Source organism: Corvus hawaiiensis, chromosome 1 (assembly GCF_020740725.1).
Source record: "Corvus hawaiiensis isolate bCorHaw1 chromosome 1, bCorHaw1.pri.cur, whole genome shotgun sequence".
NCBI classification, from domain to species: Eukaryota; Metazoa; Chordata; class Aves; order Passeriformes; family Corvidae; genus Corvus; species Corvus hawaiiensis.
In genome coordinates, this window is record NC_063213.1 from 8111141 (window position 1) to 8126077 (window position 14937).

The following is a 14937-nucleotide window of genomic DNA, read 5'->3' on the forward strand; positions in this document are numbered from 1 at the left end:
AACCTTTAAAATCAAATAGTGAGATGCCTTGTGCTGTGCTTCAAAAATTGGACTTGATTGACCTTAATTAATTTGTAATGATTTGGGCAGGAAGAGTTGGAGTGTACTCACCAAGCGTGTTGGGAGAGAGATGAGGGAGGGCTTAGATGAGGAGGAGGATCAGAGTATCTTAGAGGAATTGGGTGAACTAGAGAATTAGAATAATAGAGGTGAGATTAAATTTAATCTTGCAAAGTGCAAGGCTATGCACTCTGGTATTAATAAATAAGGATTTTTGCTGTTAGAGTCGCTGGGAAAAGAGGAAGAGCAGTGAATTAATTGCAGATACCTGATCTATAGATGGGGTGATCTGCCTTTTTAGCCTGGATGCATCAGACACTTCCAGAATTGAGTTATCAGCATGTGTATGTGTGGTATGAAGATTTAGTGCTGGACTTCAAAAATTGCAACACAATCAGCCACCTCCCTACTGCCCTAAGTAGAAACACCCTGTGGATATTTATTTTGGGAATCTTTTTTGAATGGTTCATCTATCAAAGGTTTCCTCTACTTTTGCTGTACACATTCAGCCTGTCAAAGAACAGGGCTTAAACTACAGAAAACATCCTTAGATGGGTTCAATGAGAATTGACTGGTCACATGGTGCCACTGCTCCTTGGTTTCAGATGTCAATTCTGGTAACTGCTGAATATACATTAAACATATTCACCCATCCATGCTGTTCTGAAAAGATCCCAGGGGAATGTGTGCCTTCAGCTGGTGAAAAATTAAAGATGCTGACCAGGAAAATTGTTCTGTGGGGATGCTGTTGGCATTGGGGATGCTATGGGGAGAACTTAGGAGTTAAGCATTTCTATTTCTTCTGATTCTAGTCCTGTATTCCACTGATTGTTACCTAATTAAAAACCTTTTCATTAAATTACTGATTCTCCTTTCATAGGAAGGATTTTAAGACAGCACGAGCATGGACTGAATAGCCCCTCAGCCTTTTCCAATCCTGTTTTCTTGGGTCTCAAACAAATTAGGCTGTGCATTCTGAAACTGTGATGTTCCTGTACAGCATCACACAGCCTTTACTTGCAGCAAAGCCAGTAAGAACAGAGAGAGAGGGGTTTGGGAGACTTTTTCCTATGTTTATCTATGACTGTGTAAGTCATGTGCCTTCCACAGCCTTAGTTAATGTGGATCCCACTGCAGGGCCTGAGAAATGAGGGAATAGCTAAAAGCTTCAAAGAAAAAAAGTGGAAAGCAGCTCTTTCATTTGTTTTTGATAAGACTCAAAAGGTATTCAGGAGTTTGGGATGCCTGGCTGTTTTTACAGCCCCCAGTCAATTCTTTGTGATTTTTTATAATTTGCGTTTTTTAAAGAAAGTTATTACTGCTATCATTATTAACTTTATTATTGAAACTGGTGCTTCTGCAAACAGTAGCTGGATGCAAAATCTGAGTCGTGGGGACTGGATAGTTTGAGAACCCTGGCATTGCAACTATGTCCTTTTCTATTTCTAGCCTGGATTTTTGTGTGGCAAAACCGGTCCTGGAAGCCAAATCCTGATTAACTGAATGAGAAGATAATTTCTTTTTATATTCTCCATCTTAAATACTACTATAAAAGGGCCTTGTCTGCAAAGTGATACCCACAGTTCCTACTGCTTCAAACCTTTCAGAGTCTTTAAAGGTGGTGGCATATTGCAAAGGGCTTGTGTTCATTCACTTGGGTCAGGAAAATTCAAGGACTGCATCAAAACAGGGAAAATGTGGTCTTTCCCAAGTCTTCCCTGTGCTACTGTTAATCAGCCCTATCCAGAGGGAGGATGCACACTGCTTTTAGTGGGGGTGAGGAGCAGGAAGAATGTAATCATCCCTCATCAGTGAGACCCTCAATCACTGCACTTGAAACAGCTGGGGGTACGTAACCTCATCTTCATTTGAAAATTTTAGTACCTTTTCTCTTAGCCGCCTCCATTTTAAGCCTTTTTCTTCCCCTCATAAATTTTTATGATTTTTTTTTTAAAGGAGAATTTATGGGCGAAATGGCAGAGACCGTGTGAAATGTGGAAGAGCTAAAAGGCTATCAGGGTGGTAAATGAGGCTAAATGGTTCTCTGCCACCAGCTGTGTGGAGTTCAGTGATTGAGTCTAACTGACAAGAAATAATTACCCCTCTCAGGGAGGTGAAATGGGTCCTCACACTGTGAATGCTGCTGATGAAGGGGCTGTCCCAGAGCCGGCAGGATCCTTGCCGAGGTTTTATGCCACATCTTGGCAGCTTGAACCCCGTGCCAGCATCCTGCACGAAGGTTTTCTCGCATAGGGTGATGTCCTTCAGTGACTCAGCACATCCCTCCTGCCCTTCTGCTCCCGGGGAGGTTTAAAACCCTGACGCCACATCTTGCAGGGATGAGCCCAGAGCCAAGATATTCCCTGCATTACTGATTAAAACTGGCAAGTGTCTCTTAGCTGGTTTTATTTCAGAGCAAGAGCCCTCGTGTTTCTTATTGCAAAGATGTGCATTAGGATCTAAAGGAACCTGACTTTTTTCTTCTTGTCCAATCAATTGCAAGGAACAAATAGATGAGTGCATTTGCTTGCAAGCTGGGGAGGGGGAAAGGAAAAAGGAAAAGGAAAGGACTTGCAGTTCTCCAATCTTAAACCTGCATCCTCACAGATCATGCTGGAGCCTTAAAAAAACCCCACACAAATCAAACCCTAAATATTTTGAGTATGCGAGAAACATGAAGTCAAACACAAAAGCATGACTGTGATGGCTTGAATGCCACTACATTTTTCTGGCTTTATTATCTCTGTTACTGCATAGATGACAATGCAAACACTTTGGATACAGTGAAAATTTTGTATCTGCTATCTAATTAATTCTTATTGTGCAAGAGCCCATCCAGGGTCATGCTGTGTGCTGCTGGAGGAAAACAGGTACCATCTCAGGGCAGCTCAGGAGGAGGCTCTGTTGGCAGCCTGACAACACTCTGTCCCCAGCATTGCCATCATTCACCTGGTCTCTGTAGGAGATGATGACTGTGGTCACCAGATGGCTGCCGTGAGCCACCGTGGTGCAAACAGGGCTTGGTGGAGCCTCAGCAGTGAGGGAACAGCTGGGTGAGGCTCTGCATCAGTCTCTGTTTCATTGCTCCTCTTTTATGTGGCTGTTTCTGGCGAGACTCTGCATTTTGAGATTTAGGTGTGAAATATCCAAGGGCCTGTGGTTGTAACAGCCTGGTCAGTGCACAGTGTCACCAGTTTGGCCTCCTCCTGCTAAGAGGTGCTGCCTTCTTCACTTCTTCCCCCTTGGTTTGGCCTCAGAAGGAGATAGGGTGGGCACACAAGGTAAGAGATTGCTGAGCCCCAGAGGCAGCATCCTCTGAGCATCTCGTACCTGGCGGCTGCTGCATCCTCGCTTTCCCCCTCCTCTCATGGTGCTTAAATGAAGCAGGTGATTTACTGAGCACAGAAATACTTGTCTTATCAAAATAGTACCAATAAATACCCCCAAAAGCTTAAAAATAACCTAAAAGAACCCAAAAATCCCACAAGCAAAAACAGCTAACCCATCAAATGAAAAGACCCAACCAGGAAAGGCCTCTGTCCTCCTACCCACCATCAGGTCCTAACAAGCTCCCAGTCACCAGTGTGGCCCAGCAGCTCTCCCAGCTTCATGTATCTGCTAAAACATAAACACCAAGGACAGGATTTTCCCACTGTGAACCCACAGTGACTGTGCCTGATGACTGCATTATTCCTTAAATGCCTTTCTGTAGTACTCAGTATAATCTTGTCCATAATTTTTCCAGGAACTGATGTTGAACCAAGGATCTGTAGTTCCCTGGGTCTTCCCTCACACTCCTTTTTGTGTATTGAGTATCTCCCACCAGGAGGGACCTTCCCCAGACTTCCAAGACCTTTGGTAGATGATCAAGAAGGGTCCTGCCATAACATCTGACAGCTTCTTCAGAACTCCAAGATGAATCCCATCAGGTCCCATGGACTTGGGAGCATTCAGTTGATACAAATGGTCTTGTACCATGGAGGAGACAAACCAGACCCTGGGTCTCCATCCACAGGGACTTGGCAGGAGGGTGAGGGAGGACTCAGGTGATCCTCACCCAAGGATCAGGAAGGGACCTGAGGGAAGGTGAGGAGGCCTTACAAGCCGTGGGGTCAAGGAATTGAAGGCAAGCATTTTTGAAACATCAAAAACTTCAAAGCAAATGAAAAAATGCTGTCACATTCTATTCGAATCTCCTGGGTTTTATTTAAAAGTGCAGAGTGGGCAACACAATGGATGGGAACCTTCCCCATGAAGGTGGTGTTCATTTACAAGATATTTGGGGTTGCTTCCTGAGTGGATGTATGAAGTTACCCATGACAAGATACATGAAAGCCAAGTGTCACAAAAATCCTCACTTTTTTTTAGGTTTCCTCATGTTGGTGAGTGAATCTTAAGGAGGATGTGCCAGTGTGAGACAGTGAACCACTGTTGCCAGCTCTGTGATTTTTTTGGCCCGGGTTGCAAGGACTCATGCTGGGCATGAAGGTACAAGGGCTTTTCTTCTTTCTCAGCCTCATAAAATTAAGTAAGTCTGGTATACGTCCTTCAACCACACCTTTGCCCATCCCCAGTCCAGCAAGCCATGATGAAATTCCCTGAGAAATTCTTCCCCCAGGACCTCCCACTCCCCTCCCAAACCCTCCACCCAAACTGTGCTGCCTCCTCTAGCATAGCCATTGGTATGGGGGAGCCTTGTCCCACCTGGGAAAGGAATCCTCCACCCCAGGAAGAGCCTGTGCCCATCTCTAATCCCTTTTCTGGGTTAGACATCCATTTGTAATGCTTACCTTCCCCTTCCTCCTCCTGTCTCTACTGTAAGATGGAAGGACACAGACCCACGTGGGGCAGTGGGGTGGGCACAAGCAATGCTGAGCCACTGGGGAGGAGCGATGCTGAACAAGGTGTGGGTTGTGCTGGAGTTTTGCCTGCTCCTGCCAAGCCCAGAAGTGCCAGGAGAGGTGTCTGGTGTGCTGGGAGGTGTGCTGGGTCGATGAGGTGCCCAGCTGGGCACTGTCAAGCTTCCCAGGGGAGCAGAGGGTAGGGAGAGCAGGATTGTGTTTCCCACAGGAATATGGTCCTTGTGCCATGATTTGAAACACCCTAGGGAAACACAAAAAAACCCCTTGTTGCAGTTTTATATCAGAATTGTTTACACCAAATGTCCCAGAATATGCTCAGAGAACCAGTTTTAACATGTGATTTTGGAAAGGGCGTGAAAAAATCTTACATCAGACTGAGCCAGAGACGTAACCAGACCGAAACCCATTTACAGGAACTAATTACCAGTGGTTTGGGTAGGGTTTTTATTTTTTTTTCCCCCCTGGCATCCTCAACAGTCTTTAGACAGGAGCACAACGAACAGGCAAGGAAGCAAGCAGCTCTGGAAATGCAACCTGCTGCAGTCTGAGCTGCTGGGAAGGGCGCTCCTTGCAGGACACAACTCCTGGGCACGCTCATGGTCCGTGCCAGCCTTCCTCCTGGTGATAAATCAAAATATCAGAGAACCACAGAATGGCTTCAGTTGGAAAAGACTCCCAAGATGCCGAGTCCAGCTGTTAACCCAGCACTGCCAAGTCCACCACTAAACCACGTCCCCAAGTGCCACAGCTGCATGGCTTATAAATACCTCCAGGGATGGGGACTCCACTGCTGCCATGGGCAGCCTGTTCCAGGGCTTGACAACCCTTTCTGTGAAGCAATTCTTTCTTAAAATCCCATCTAAACCTCCCCTGGTGCAACTTGAGGCCATTTCCCCTTGTCCTATCACTTGTTCCTTGGGAGAAGAGACCGACTCCCACCTGGCTACACCCTCCTTTCAGATGGTTGTAGAGTCATAAGGTCTCTCCTGAGCCTCCTTTTCTCCGGATTCAGGAGATAGGTAGAGAACAATAGTTTAACTCGAGTTTGTTGCTCAGTTGCAGCGTTTGAGGGATGCCAGAGCCTGGCTCCTGTGTGGCAGAGCAGGTGGGAGGAACGAGAGGAGACTGCTGCCACTGAAACATCTTTACCTGCTGGCAGAGGGCAGGAAAAGCCGTAACACACCACAAGCTGGGTCCACTGACACCGTTTCTTCTTTGTATTTCACAGAACCAAAAATTCCCAGGCCCTTGTGCCATGTGAGACATTTTAGGAGCAGTGTGGTCAGTTGGTGCTGACCGAAGTCCTGACTGTCAGCCTAACCTGGAAAAGGGGATTTGGATCATAGTGGGAAGAGGGGCAATACCTGCAATGTGGTCTCCATACTGCTGGCTGCTTTCTAAATGAGCTTCATTATACACATAATTAAAGGAAGAGAGTTGAATGCTACTCAGCCACGTTTTAGGGGTATTAATTTCAACATTAAGGGCACCTGGAGATTAAATGAATTAACTCACAACTGAATCAGGTTAATTGTCATTTTCTTTACCTGGAATGAAGCTGAAAAAAGGAAAGGTTTTAATTCAGTAAAAACTGTGGATGTATTAAAGAGCAGATTCTTGAACAGAAGGAAACTAGCTATGAGAAATAGTGAATTGGGCACCAAACTGGACAGGGAAAAGCTGGGTGGCAGTGTGGGCTTCAAGGTTTGGCCCAGCAAAAGTCTCTTCATCATACTGGGAAGAAACTGGGCTCTGGCTCTGAGCTGGGCACTCTGTTTGTCCATGGAGAAACCACAAGTTGGACCCTACATCAGGGGCTGCCCTTCTGTGCACCCTTCTGTGGTGGGGTGATGCTCCTAGACAGGAGCAGAGCTGGCCCGAGGCCACACTGCGGAGATCACCACTTTCCACCCACATCACATCAGCTCTTTGACTGCAGTCACCAAAAATAACATCAGCCAAAAGTGAGTGTTCCCAGGCACCCCACCCGGACATCCCCTCCAGGTATGCACATCTGTCCTGGAGCTCTTTCCTGCCAAACCCCCATCCTCTGGATTCGACATGCCTGATTTACCAGAGCTTGGATTGGGATGGGTCTCTTCAGTGTGACCTAGACCTCTGCTCATCTCCTGACTGCTGCTCCAATACCCATAGGTCAGGCTGGTCAGCCCTGGAAATCTCTCCTGACATATAAGTGCAAGCTAAACACTGCTTTAAATAACAAGTAATTAGCTATAGAGATATGTGTGAAACCTGCTGAAATTCCTGGAGAGATGTGATGTGTTTCTGAGTGTTTGTTTTTCCATGGGTGGTGTGACCGACCAGTGTTAATGTACATAAAGGATGAGCAACCTTTCAGCAGAGGGCCTGTCTCTAATCCTCCCTCTTTCAGAGTACACAACCCCCTGACTTTCTTCCTCTATCTCCATCATCATCAGACTCACTCGATTTCTAAGCAAAAAAATTCAACTTCAAAACCCCTTTTTTCCTGTGCCTATCTGCTACTTCCCAAACTTTTCCCCCAGCTCTGGTGGAAATAGCTCACCTGATACCTCTTAGCATCATACTGGCTTTTTTGCACAGGAATGCTACATTCCTGATGGTTACATGGATGTGGTTAATGCCTGCAGGAGTCTGTTCTCCCTTCTCCCCTCCCATTTCTAACAGGAATAACTGCTCTCACTCACAAGGAGCACTTCTGATTATCATTTTCTCATAATTTTTATTATTTGGTCAAGGTTGTCTCATGCTTCCTGACCAGTATTTTGGTCACATTTATTGACCGGGTCAGCTTTCCTCTTGTCACCCACCATTGCATACTCCTAAATTCCTGCCAGGGCATTAGAGTAGATAAGTGAAACAAATCAATCTGTGAGGAAATCCATTTGTCTCCTCCTTCCATTTTCATGGTGAGCTCTTCACAGCCCCTCATTGCCAAGCCTTCAGCTTGCACACCAGCCCTGCCTGTTTCCATTCTCTCGGGCTGAGGTAGCACATGCTGAGGTAACAAAATTGCAAATTCACCTTAGATCAATTGTTCTCTCTAAAAATAAAATAAAATTGCTGACTTTATCAAAGAACCATTCTACATTAACCGACTCATTCTGGTACTATATATTCCATTTTCTGTTTGGCTCTCTATCTTTGATCCTTTTTTCATCTAAAACCTGCTCTGTTTTCTTGTGCAATACCAGGGTCATGACATTTGCCTTGTGCTTGCTCAGGCCCTCTCCTCCCTACCACAAATTAGAGTTTCTACTTTCACAGTTGCCCTGCCAGCACAGCTGATTTGATGGGTCTGTGTAACATCATCCTCTCTGGGTGTGTTATCTCAGATGCTGGTTCCTGTCTGCTCCTGGGTGGAGAGCTGCAAGGCTTCTAGGTTAGGGGCATAAAAGGACAAATTGAATTTCTGTGGTGGATCCAGTAATTTTCCATACATATCCATGAGCCATTTCTCTCTTCCTCCCATGTCCAGTATCAGCATTCTCCTGGAAGCCACAGCAAGGTGCTTTTCAAGCTATACTTAGTTATCTTTGACTCGCTCCTCCCTGCAGGGTGAATGAAGCTATCCCTGCACAGCCTCACCTTTACCTGGACATTTCAGCAACCTTTAGGTCATTCCTACACAAAGTCAAGCTGCAAAACCTGGTTTATGGTAATTTTCCCTATGAACCTCCAAAAAAGATCGGCTTCTTTGCTACTCAGAGGCTCGCTAGCTTGTCTCTGGGAGTGAGGTGTGCCTGCAGTGATGTGTCAGGTTCTGCCTTGTGCAAGGGTGGCTAAAGAGGACTGGAAGTGCATTTTCAACACTTTACAGGTATCACAAAATTGGCTGAACCACAGACACAGCCCAGAGGATATACAGGGAGAAGAGCCATTAGTCTCAACACCTTCAAAGGGCTTCACTGGGCTTTTAGGCATCGTCCCTTCCATTAGCATTAGGTTTTGTTGGTAAACACTATTTTTTTTGCTTTTGGACCCAAAATGTGCTTGGCAGGTTGTGCAGTCCCACCAGCACCAGGGAAACTTGAGCTGTTATAACATCTTGACTCACTCTTCTCTGGCATGAGGGAAGTCTGGAGGCTGGCTCCATTTGGAAACCCCTGCAGGAGGTGCTGGGGAGGAGCTGAAGGGACCCCTCAGCCCCAGTGTTTGCCCCTCCTCTCTCTTGCTTCTTCCTTTGACATTTCTGAATCCACTCTTGGGTACCAAGGCAGGAAATCCAAATCTCCACAGATGGTTGTGAGGAATCTACAGGAGCATATTGTGCAGCACTGATTTCTCCCGGCTCTGTTCCTGCACCCCTCCATTGCTTCCAGCCCCAATGAATTCAGTGAGACATTTGCTAAGGAACAGATTGTCAAACTCCTTCCCTTAGGAAAACTTTCCTTCAGACAGAAGTGAACCTTTTATAAAATATTCAACACCATCCTGTTTCTCCTTCTTCAAGCGAGTGACCACAGAGGACCGGGGTGACACTGTCTCTTGTGGACAGGCTGAGCTGGGTGGGCTGGTATCCAGCTGGCTGGTTTACACTTTTCTATGGTTTCCAGCATCAAAGAATTTAAATGTTCCACTCTGCTACTTTTGAATCATCTCCTGATTCCAGTTTCAACTGTCCAAACTTTGCCATGACATAAATACAAGATCAACTTTTTTTTTAATTTCCTTATTTCCTTTTTATTTTTTAACATTTCAGGTTCACGTTCTTAACATTTTTGCTGCAGACAATGAAGGCTGGAAGTTAATTGGAAAAAAAAACAAAATCTGTAATTGGCATGCAAACACATGCTCACAGAGTCAAATTTAAAAATGCCTCTAAGTATGAGGATATTCAAAACAAACAAAATCAAGGTTTAGTAAAAATACTCTAAAAGGTCAACCTATTATGCAGTGTTGTTATCTGAGAAGTTCTGTCATCAAGACAATATTTCAGCAGCTTTAGATAGATGAGATTTCTAAAGGGGATGTCTAATTTGTATTTGTTTTTAATTTGGAATTTGGATCACAGCAGCAGCAATAATTTGTTTTGTTTTGTATTTATGGCTGCACATGTTTAAAATGGTAAATCTGCACTGACCTATTAGACCACAAAAGTGAAACTAGCTTCTGTCTTCTCATTCCTTAGCTGGAAAAATAAAACCCACAGCATGCATGTGTAAAATAAATTATGTTTTTACAGCTTTCAGGGCTGGTAACCAAAGGCTATGCAAGTATTTGGATTATCACAATCCTGGCTTTAAAAATAGGAAATGGTTCTTTACCAGAAAGTGATTCTTTCAAGACAAAATGCATTTTTCTAACTGCTGTCTTTCATTAAAATGATATCATTTAATCCAAAATGAAAATGAAATTTTTAAGGAGCTTAATAAAATGTACATGTTTCTTTGTGAAAGAAATTAACTGAAGCACAGAAGGATTCTGGTTTGGTTTAACACCAATAAAGATACCTTGGTCTAAAACATAATTCGGAGTTAGCACCAGATCACCCAGTGCTGAGCCCCCTGCTTTTTCTTACCCTCCTGTTTTTATTGGTTTTGCTGCTCACAACAAATAAAAGTGTTTCCCTTCAGTCTCTAAACCTTAAAAGCAAACACAGATTGAGTCATATTTGACTTCACACAGAAATGTGGATGGGACCTGCTGCTTGGCCCCCAGTCGTAGCTCTGCAGAAAGTTTACCCAGGCAGAGCAGAGCCTGGGCTGGGACTCTCTGGTAGCTGGATTCATTATTTGAAGACAAATAGCTTTTCTCTGGCTAATTTCTAGCCCTGGACAAACACATGCATCATTTTACTCATTCAAGTTGCTTCATGCCTCAGGATGGAGGAGGATGAATTCAGGAGATGCTCCTGAGCAGTGGCAGGTGAAACCACAGGTTGACTGTAACAGCCCAACACTCAGGTCCAACCTGGGCATTTTGAGGGTAGAGAGCAGTGTTTATTAGGAATACAGCCTGGTTTTCACCATGGACACCCCAGAGAGGCAGGAGGGTCCCCAGCATCCCTGACAGGGCTGGTGGGGCAGGCAACACCCATTGCAAAACTTCTCATTTCCATGTGAAGTCCTTCTGAAGTGTATCTTAGGAATGTCTCAAATAGCACTGCCTGGTGGGAGTGGAAGGTGCTGACAAATCTGGGGGGAAAAAAAAGGATCTTTATTGCAAGTGGGTGATCAGCCTGGCACTGACCACAACAAGGGAGCTCGTTTCATTACAGCAGCTGCAGCACAGCCTCCGTGGAAATTACAGGGAATGCTAAATCAGCCCTGGAAATGATTCAAACAGCAATTTGCTCTCAGCATGGCCATTGTGGAGAGCCGACAGCAGGGAGAGACAGCAAGACAGAAGTAATGTTCTTGTCCTTCTTCCTGCAGATGTCAAACCTCATGGTCTTTAATGGACGTAGAGATAGGGCAGGAAAGAACCAGAGGTCAGAGATTAATTCTTCGAAACATGAACAAACACAAAGCAGCTGGGTGGGTTTTCTTCTGGTAGGAATAGGGTCCTGGTTTTCACCCAGCTCTGATTCAGAGATTGACACATCTAACCTATGAAAGACTTTTTAAAAAATATCTACATTCTGAGTCCCAACAGAGCTCAGCATCTCCTGAGCATCTTCTTCGTGCTCATCTCAATCTCCTGTGCCAAAGGAATCAACGATTTTTTCTGCCTTTGCCAACCCTGAAATATCCCTGGAGAATACCAGGACAGAGCACACAGTCATCTTGCTGCTGACAGATCTTCTCCTGCATTGCCTCTGAATGATGATACCCCATTTCTAACTCCCTTTGCTATTGATTTTCTTGGTAAACTGACATAATTTGGCTGATACACAATTTTCATTTCCCCTGCCACTGATGAATTGTAACATCCTCTCTCTATGCTCTTTTTAAAAAAACCTTAATAGTCTGGGAGAGAAAAGATGACCTTGTAGAGGTGATAATCTCTCTGCTTGAACCTGGGGATGGCTTAGCCCCACAGCAACACTCCACACCCCCTACACAACTGGTAATAATTTTGTGATCAGCCCGAGACTGTTCCAAAAATTAGGAACAAATGAGTTAAATCACAAATCTAGTGCACTTCCTATCCTGTCTATTCCCAAAGAACAGCACGTCAGCAGTGCCAGAAGACACATGGATGATAAGTTACTAATAAATTCATTATATTGCTGATTTTTAATGGGCTGATGAAAACACTCCTTTTAACAGTGCATAGCTTGCATGAGAAGAAATAGTAGAGTTTGGGAAAATATTCTCCACTTGAATTGTAATAATTGTTATTGCAACAGCTATTAATTTCTGTAATTTTGCATTAACCAGGTATTGATTGCATTTTTACCAGCTGAGAGAGCAGCACACGTCCCCTCTCACCCCTCAAGCTCAGTGCAGGCGGCTGCCGAGCTGCACGGTTAACAGGGAATCACTAGAGGTCACTTCGATTCCACCTAATGCAGCAAAACCTGAAAGATCTGAGGTTTGTTTCTGCCTTTTTGTTGTTGTGAGACACTTTTTAAAAGCAGACTCTTTTTGCACATGTGTATAAGACTTGTTAATAGAAGCTCCTTGGGCTGAATTTTATTCTGTTGTAAAGAGCGAAACTTTGAAGAAGTTTATAAAGCTGTGTCTATATTCATCAAGAGGAAATTTGGCCACGAGTTTCTATTTTAATATGAAACATCTTCTACTGGATTTGATATTCCTGATAACAGATGTCACTATTTAACTCTCAATAAATAGTTCTGTCCTGTCAGGATCCATATAAGTAGGAAAAGAATAGCTCCAATGTATAACCTACAAGAAGATACTCCAATTTTGCTGCATATTCAGTTACACCCAAAGAAGAAGTAATATTTAGGTGTATTTCATTCCTAGCTTCAGTTGATAACCAAAGTACAGATATCTCCTTGCTAAGAGAAAAAAAACACCCCTAAAAAGGACCACCTTGTGATCAGGCAAAATACTTCCCTGGTGCAAAGAGCAGCTCCACGGGGAGACCAAACTTGGCTTTTTTTTAACGTTTTTAAAGTGACAATTTGCCTCCCTGGGAACCTATAGCATGAAATCTGACTTTTTCATTTAGGATGTTTGGGGCACTTTGGCACACTTTGGTCCTACCGTGCCAGATACTCTTGTCACAGGTTCACAAGTGCCTGAGCCCTAGCTGAGGAACCCATGGCACATCTCCCTGAGGAATGGCATCACTGCTGTCCAGATGCCTACGTGCTGAGTCCCTGATGGGTCAGGGGCTGCACAGAGACATCCCCCCTGCCCTGAAGAGTGGCATCATCCCGCCTGCTTCTAAATGCAGTTGGTTTAATCCTGTTCTGGGAAAAGCATAAACACTTTGCATGTCCAGGATGTTGGTGGTGCTTAGGTCCTTCTTGCTGCACATAGGTCAGCTTTTGCTGCAACCAGCAGATCCCACAAAGCTACACCTTTCCTTCTGCACCTGGTATTGTTCAGCTCCTGCTGGAAGGCACCAGAGCACCTGAGGGATCTACATCACCCCATGCACTGGTGGGTACCAACTGCATGCCTTCCACGGTGGCACCGCCAGCTCAGCTCCACGCTGCTCGGCACTGACAAAAGCAAGACACCAGAGCTTATTTGAAATGAAAATGTTTCAGAAGGGCTTGTCCCATATCCTGTGCTCAGTGCAGAGGATGTTCGTACTTGTGCTTGGGAGCCAAGGAGCCAAGGACAACACCTGTGATGCTGCCTGTCACAGTGCTGGTTGCAGAGATCAGGGCACTCGCTCACTGTGAACGACCCCTTTCACACCCACACGGCACTAAAGGCAGGCCCCAGTGGCTCCCTGCTGTCTCCGCAAGTGACTCGGGAGCGGTGGGTGGGAGAGCTCTGACTGTTCTGTGTCTGATGCCCAGGACAGCTCCTGGTGTCAGCACTGAGTCTCTCGGACTGAGCCCCGGTGCACAGACCCGGCTGTGTTGTACCCACACCCAGCCACTGGGGACTTCTGTCCTTTCCATGAGCTGCCCTAAAACTGGACTTTGGAAAGTGGGAGGTTCCCAAGACCCCCAAAAGTCCCAAGCAAGAAGTCTATGTTGGGTGTCAGGGCAAGCCTCCATCCATATCTCCTCACCTTAGGGAGCAGATGGTCTTGGTCTCCTGCTATCCCTCCCAGAAACACATCCCCTTTTCCCTTTGACAGGGCACACATTAAGGGAAATTTCTTTCCCGGGACAGCTCTCCATGGTGCTCCTCAGCCCCCCACAGCTTTTTATCCCCACAGCACTGCATGTCCCCCTCCAGATTACATTAAGCAATGTGATGAGCACCTCTCCCACGAGCATGTATCTTCTCCCTTCCTTCCCCCAGGGGAAAATTGAGTGGGAATAGTTTTAATTAACTACACTGTACGTGCACGGTGTTTATACCTACGCAGGCAAGGCTGAACAAGTGTGCCTTGTTCTTGGAAAGAGAGGCACTGAGGTTTGTGGCCTCTCTGAAGTCCTAATCCCACAGTGGAGAACCAACTCCAGAGAGAGCTCTGGCTTTGAACTACGCTGGGCTTACCCCAGCACAGAGAGAGGGGTGAATGTGTCTGGGCCCAGAGCTTGGTCACTCTGCAGAGCTGAGGAAAGCCCATGTGCACCCCACACCAGGACCACTGGATGAGTCAAGGATGTCCCAAATGTAGCCTGGGACCTCATGGGGAGTCTGCAGAGGGCTGGTGTGACATTTTAGGCAGGATTCAGAAGTAAAGTTAGGACTCCTACATTCAGATGTATTTGCAGGTGTCTCTGTGAGCTCTTGGTGTCTCAGCTCACTCATTAGAGACCTCATCCAGCCAGACTCCACCAGCCAGAAGGTATCTCCTCTCCATGGAGGTACACGGAGACACAATCAGAAGCCAAAATTGTTTCTTAGCCTTGGTCTGGCTAAACCCTTGTGGGTCATCCTTGTGATGTATGTGTGTAATGCTGAGTTTAACATCATGGAAAAGCCAGCTGTCCTCTTTTCCAAAGATATTTAGAATGGACTTCAAA